Source organism: Lontra canadensis, unplaced genomic scaffold (assembly GCF_010015895.1).
Source record: "Lontra canadensis isolate GAN:19392208 unplaced genomic scaffold, GSC_riverotter_1.0 scaffold31, whole genome shotgun sequence".
Lineage (NCBI taxonomy): Eukaryota > Metazoa > Chordata > Mammalia > Carnivora > Mustelidae > Lontra > Lontra canadensis.
In genome coordinates this window covers 9,861,823-9,869,110 of record NW_022631025.1, presented here as the reverse complement: position 1 = coordinate 9,869,110, position 7,288 = coordinate 9,861,823, and positions in this window count along the sequence as shown.

Below are 7,288 nucleotides of genomic sequence, written 5' to 3'. Positions count from 1 at the left end.
ACCCAAGTGCCCCCCAAAATGTAGTACTTTATAAATGACTGTCCATAAACTCTCTACCTTCTAAACTTCCTCCCATCATAGAACTTTTTCATCTTTCATATAAGAGGCCATGCCGGTGTTTAAGTCAACATTTTATAGATATCCTTGTTGCTTTTACATCTGACATGGAAACCCGGTGTTCAAAGCTGTTCTACACTGCCCTGCTACTAGGAGGAAAATAAACTGGAAGGGGGCTTGTCAAAAATCCAGTTACGATAAGTATCTCTTGTTTGATTTCTGGGGAAGTTCTTTCCATTGTTCGCATAAAGTATCTTGCAGATAGAGATGAAGTTAGAATTGAATGATACAAGCCTTCTTGTACTGTTAGCCGTTGGAAACAGCTATTTAAGTGGTCAAAACGGGAATGAGCTGCTGTGACTGCTAGTGCATTTTCAGGCAGAGGGATTCTCTTGGTGGCCTTCTCGTGGGTACACAGGAAACAGGGCTGGCCCTCACCTGCTCGTTGGGCTCTGTAGCCAAGCTCCCAGCAGGACGTGGTGGACACACAGTGTCCTGCCGCTCTCATCTTTTCCAATCAGAAGAAAGGGCTTATACGGATGCAAAGGGATCTCCATGCCCTTGGTCATGCTAAGGACTCCCCTGCTTCGCCAGAAGAAGAAAAAAGGCAGAACAAAAAATGGAGGTAGAGCGTGGTTATTCTGTGCTGGTTCTGGGACCGTGAAATACTGATGTTCTGACCTCTTCTGGAGATGTTTCCGATGTGCAGCCTGTGCTCAGTCTAGACCCCGTGTTTTTCTAATTGAAGTTCAGTGACTAATGTCACATGAACTCATGAAATGACACATGACCTCTTCGAACTGTCCTACTCTGAAGGCATGGGGTGTACATTTTAAGGGTAATTGAGCATTGACTGTTCATAGATCTGTTCCATTGAATAATCTAGAGCTAGGTCAGAAGTGGGTAGAATTTCGCTGATTTCCTGTGACGAAAGTGGAAATAATCTAAGATCATTCTATGGAGAAGCCTTAGAATTCCCATCTGCCAGGGAACCGCCTTGAGCCCAAACACAGAGGGGCAGTCCGCCCCCTTCCCCGCCATGCCGTGTGCTTCTTGAGGGAATGTGGGTTTCCCTTTTCTAAATGTTGGGCTTGTTATCTGTCACTAGGTCTCTCCTCCTTCCTCTCTCCCCTCCAATCTGACCCTTTCTGAATATACCGTCAATCCCCTCTTCACATTAAACCATAAATTCACAGCTAGGCCTTGCACACAGTACATAATTGCTTAATCAACTTTTGCTGAATGACAAATTTACATTTATAGGAGACACCTGCCTGGAGTCAGGCAATCCAGAATTCCTCGCCGTTTGGTTCGGCTCCAGCCTTTATGGCTGGGGGAATGGGTGTCGTGTTCGCATGTGATAGCTAAAGGGGACAGAGCCAGGGCAGGTGAACAAAACTGTGGACTTGTGGAACTGTCAGACTCAAAGGACAAGATGAAGAGAAAGTGGGAGGAGAAATGTGTAGGGCTGTGGCTAGGCGTTTGTGATATGGAACAGTTTGTTGTGGGGTATCCGCTGGTAAGGGCAGTTTGGAACTCTGCTCTGATGTGGTGGCCTGGGGGAGTGAGGAAGGGCCCATCATTTACACCCTCTGCCTTCCCATACATCCCTATGGTATGTTTTTAAATAATTGATAGAACAAATAGAAAATCATTAAGAATCTAGAAGACCTGCACAAGACTTATAAACAACTACACTAGTTGACATTTATAGAACATTCTACCCAACAGAATACACATTCTTTTCGAGGGCGTGTAGAACGTCTACCGAGGTAGATTATATTCGGGGCCATAAAACAAATGCCAATAAATTTAAAGGGATTTAACTCATAAAAAGTATATTCTCTGATCATAGTGGAATTAAAAGAGAACTCAAGAACAGGAACATTCTTTATTTTCCTTTTAAGTGTTCCATTTGATGAAATTTGAAAAGTGTATACAGTTGCATAACGAACATCACAATCAAAGAGCATTTGCATCACCACAGAAGTTTCCTCGTGCCCCTTTTGTAGTAAATCCCCTTGCTCCAGTCCCTGTCAGCACTGATCTAATTTTGTCCAAGAACAGGAAAATTCTTAGTTATCAAAAATTTGCAAACTTCATACAACACTTTCAACTGGCCCATGGATCAAAGAAGAAATCCTAAGGGAACTCAGAAAATATTTCGAACAGAAAGAATGAAAGCCTAACCTACCAAAATTTGTGGTTGCCACAAAAATAGTACTTAGGAGGACACTTACTGCCCTAAATGCCTGTATTTGAAGAGAAGGAAGATTTAGAATTCATGGCCTTAGTTTCCACCTTGAGAAATGAAAAGGAGAGCACATTAAACCCAAAGTAAGCAGAAGAAGGGAAATACACGTTTTTTATGTTCTTAAAAATTGAGATATAGTTGACACAGAATGTGTTTGAGGCATATGGGATAATTATTTGATACAGGTAGATATTGAGAAATGATTACCACTGTTTAGTTAACATCCGTCCCCTCAAAGAGTTCGCATTTATTTTCTTGTGATTAGAACTTTTTTAAGATGTGCTCTCGTAGCGGCTTCCAAACCCACAATATGGTCTTGCTAACCGTAGTCACTGTGGTATTTATCTTCTAACTGGAACCCCTTCCCAGCCTCTGGCAACCACCAATCTGTTCTCTGTATCTGTGAATTAGATTTTTTTTAGACCATGTAGAGGTGATCCCACACAGTGTTTGTCTATGTCTGACTTCTTTGACTTAACATAATGCTCTCTCGAGTTTCGTCCATGTTGTTGCAAATGGCAGGATTTCCTTTCCATGGCTGAATAATAATTGTGTGTGTGTGGGGGGGTACATATATATCACATTTGCTTTATTCAGCGTCCATCAATGGATAGGTTGTTTCCATGTCTTATGTACTGTAAAGAATGCGGCAATGAATGTGGGAGTACAGCTAAGTTTTTAAAATAGTGGTTTTATTTCTTGGGGTAAATACTCCAAAATAGACTTGCTGGGTCATAGGTTGGACAATTTTTGATTTTTTGAAGACCCTCCATTCTCTTTTTCATTGTGGCTGCACCAGTTGACGTTTCCGCCATCACTGCACAGATGTTCCCTTTTCTCCCCACCTTCGCCTAGGAGTAGAAGAACTGTGTTTTACTCGGATCACATTTTTATGTAAAACTGATGTATTTCAGGTTCTCTTTTGAAATTACATATAATGCATTTTGTTAAGGTGCAAAATAATGATTATTGATCTAATCAGTTCTATGAAATGTCCTGAGTCTTTACTATGCCATTGTACCAGTATTTTTCTTCTTTTCAATGGAAAATTTGACATTTATTTATTTAATTTTATTTTTTAAAAAGATTTTCTTTATTTATTTGACAGAAGGACAGCAAGAGCAGGAACACAGCAGGGGGAGTGGGAGAGGGAAAGCAGGGAGCCCGATGCAGGCCTCGATCCCAGGACCCTGGGATCATGACCTGAGCCAAAGGCAGATGCTTAATGATTGAGCCACCCAGGCACCCCAAAATTTAAATTTAACATTGAATAATTTAGGTGTGCTTTTTGTCCTGTTATTTTGATACATCTATATGGTTATTATAATGATATTTATCACATCACATATTTATGGTACAATATTGTTTAATAAGCATAGCTGTTTTACTACTTATTATAAGTTTGTAACCTTAAACACCATTAGTCTTATCCCCCATTCCCTGCAAATACCATTTTATTTATTTTTTAAAGAATTTATTTGTCAGAGAGAGCACAAACAGGGGGAGTGGCAGGCAGAGGGGAAAGGAGGCTCCCTGCTGAGCAAGGAGGCTGATGCAAGACGCGACCCCAGGATCCTGGCATCATGACCTGAGCTGAAGGCAGACACTTAACCCACTAAGCCACCCAGGTGTCCTTCTTCTTCTTCTTCTTTTTTTAAGTTTGATTTTTTTTTTAAGACTCCGCATATAAGTAATAGAGTATTTGTCTTTGTCTTTGGTAGGATGTGCTCAGTGGCTATCCATGTTGTTGCACATGTCGGGATTTTGTTTGTTCTCATGACTGTGTAATATTCCACTGCATTTATATGGCACATCTCATTAACAGTCTATCAACAGATCAATGGGTTAGGTTGTTTCCCTATGTTGGCTATTGTGAACAATGCTCCAGTAAACACGAAAGTGCGTATATCTTTTTGATACCCTGTTTTCATTTTGTTTGCCCATATATCTAGAAGTGGGATTGCTGGATCATATGTCAGTTGTATTTTTAACTTTTGGGGGGAAACTTTGTACTATTTTTCCAAAGAAACTGAATCAATTTACATTCCCAACAGCATACAAGCTTTCCCTTTTCTCCCCATACTCGCCAGCACCTGTTTTTTTGTCTTCTTGATGATAACCATTCTAACGTGTGAGCTTATAGTTTCTTGTGTTTTGGATTTGTGTTTCCCTTATAATGAGGGATGTTAAGCATCTTTTCATGTATCCATTGGCCATTTAGATGGCTTCTTTGAAAAAAATCTCCATTTAATTTTTCTGCCCGTTTTTAAGTTGAATTATTTCTTTGTCATTGATTTGTGCATTTTTTATCTTTTTTGGATAAATAACCCCACATCTGATACATGTTTTGCAAATACTTTCTCTCTTTCTGTAGGTTGTCTTTTCATTTTGCTAATTGTTTCTTTTGCTGTGCCGAATCCGTCAAGTTTGATGTAGCCCTACTTGTTGATTTTTTGGGTATTTGTGCTATCGGTGTTCAGTCTAAAAAATCATTGCCAAGACCAATGTTGAGCTTTGTCCTTGTGTTTTATTTTGGGAGTTTTACAGTATTTGAGTTGGCTTTTCTTGATTAAGATAAAAATTAGTTTGTTTGTTTTAGATTTTATTTATTTATTTGACGGAGACGCAGCCAGAGAGGGAACACAAGCAGGGGGAGTGGGAGAGGGAGAAGCAGGCTTCCTGCCGAGCAGGGAGCCCGATGCAGGACTTGATCCCAGGACTCTGGCATCATGACCGGAGCTGAAGGCAGACTCTTAATGACTGAGCCATCCAGGTGCCCCAAGATTAAAGTTAATTTTATTCTTCTACATGTTAGTATACAATTTCTCCATTTTGTGCTCCCTTGTCAAATATTAGTTGACCATATATGCATGAGTTTATTTCTGGACTCTTGATTCTGTTCCATTGGTCTCTGTCTGTTTTTACGTCTGTTCCATACCGTCTGAAATCAGGAAGTATGATTTTGTTCTTTGTTCTTCTTTCTCAGGATTTGTTCTTCTTTCTCTAGCTTTGTTCTTCTTTCTCAGGATTGCTTTGGCTATTTGGGGTCTTTTGTAATCCCACCAAATTGTAGGACTGTGTTTTCTACTTTTAAAAATTTTCATTGGAGTCTTGATAGGAGTGCATTGAATTATAGGTGACTTTGCATAGGTTGGATATTTTAACCATTTTTTTCCCATCCATGAGTAAGGTGTAATTTCCATATGCTTGTGTCCTTGATTTCTTTCCTTCCTTCTTTTTTTGGAGGTAGTTTTTTATTTTGTAATTTTTTTTTTTTTAGATTTTATTTATTTATTTGTCAGAGAGGGAGAGCACAGGCACAGGGGAGGGGCAGAGGAAGAGGGAGAAGCAGACTCCCTGAGCAGGAAGCCAGCGCGGGACTCAATCCCAGGACCCCGGGATCATGACCTGAGCCGAAGGCAGACACTTAACCGACTGAGCCACCCAGGCGCCCCATTTTGAGTTTATTTTTGTGTATGGTGTGAGAAAACGGTCCAGTTTTACTCTTTTGGATGTAGCTGTCCAGTTTTCCCGGCATCATTTGTTGAAGAAACTATTTTTTCTCATTGCCTGTTTTTCCTCTGTTGTAGATTAATTGGCCATATAAGGGTGTTTCTGGGCTCTCTATGCTGTTGAATTAGTCTACGGGTTTAGTTTTTGTACCAGTTTTGTTTTGAGGATGATAGCATGGTGGTATTGCTTGAAATCGGGGAATGTGATACCTCTAGCCCTGCTCTTCGTTTTCAGGATTGCTTTGGCAATTAGGGGGTTTCATGGGGTTCCATACAGATGTCAGTATTATTTGTTCTCATTCTGTGAAAAATGCTATTGATATTTTGATAAGATTTCCTTGACTCTTTAGGTTGCTTTGTGTAGTATGGGCATGCTCAATCCACGAGCATGGCTTATCTGCCCAATTCATGTCCTCTTGACTTCTCTCATCAATGTGTTCCAGTTTCAGAGTAAAGCCTTTCACCTCCTTGGTTAAATTTATTCTTGGGTACTTTATTCTATTTGATGCAATTGTAAATAGGATTGTTTACTCAATTTCTCTTTCTGTTACTGTATAGAAATGCAACAGATTTCTGTAAGTTAACTTTGTGTCCTGCAAATATACCGAATTTATTTATCAGTTCTAGTAGTTTCTTGGTAGAGTCTTTAGGGTTTTCTGAATATAATACTGTATTATCTGCAAATAGTGGTAGATACACTACTTCTTTATTGATTTGGATGCCTTTTATTTCTTGTCTGATAGCTGTGGGTAGGATTTCCAGTACTATGTTAAATAAAATTGGCAAGAGTGCACCTTCTCATCTTGCTACTGACTGTAGAGGAAAAGCTTTCCGCTTTTTACTGTTGAGTATGTTTAACTGGGATTTGTCCTATAAGAGCCTCATTATATTGAGGTGTGTTTATACTCACTTTGTTGAGAGCTTTTATTATGATGGATGTTTAATTTGTCAAAACATTTTTCCTGCATTTATCAAGATGACCGTATGATTATTTTTTTAAAAAGATTTAAAAAATTTATTTGACCGAGATCACAAGTAGGCAGAGAGGCAGGCAGAGAGAGAGGGGGAAGCAGGCTCCCCGCTGAGCAGAGAGCCTGATGTGGGGTTTGATCCCAGTACTCTGGGATCATGACCTGAGCCAAAGGCAGAGGCTTTAACCCACTGAGCCACCCAGGCTCTGACTGTATGATTTTTATCCTTCATTTTGTTAATGTAATGTGTCATACTGATCAGTATGCAGATAGTGAACGATTCTTGCATCTCTGGAATAAATCCCATTTGTTTGCTGTGAATGATCCTTTTGCTGAAAAATTGCTAGTATGCACTGAGAATTTTTCTATCTGTTCATTAGGGATATTGAGGTGTAATTTCCTCTTTTATAATGTGTCTGGTTTTGACATCGGTGTCATGCTGGCTTTGTAGATTGAATTTGGAAGAGTTCCTTTCTCAATTTTTTGAAAGAATT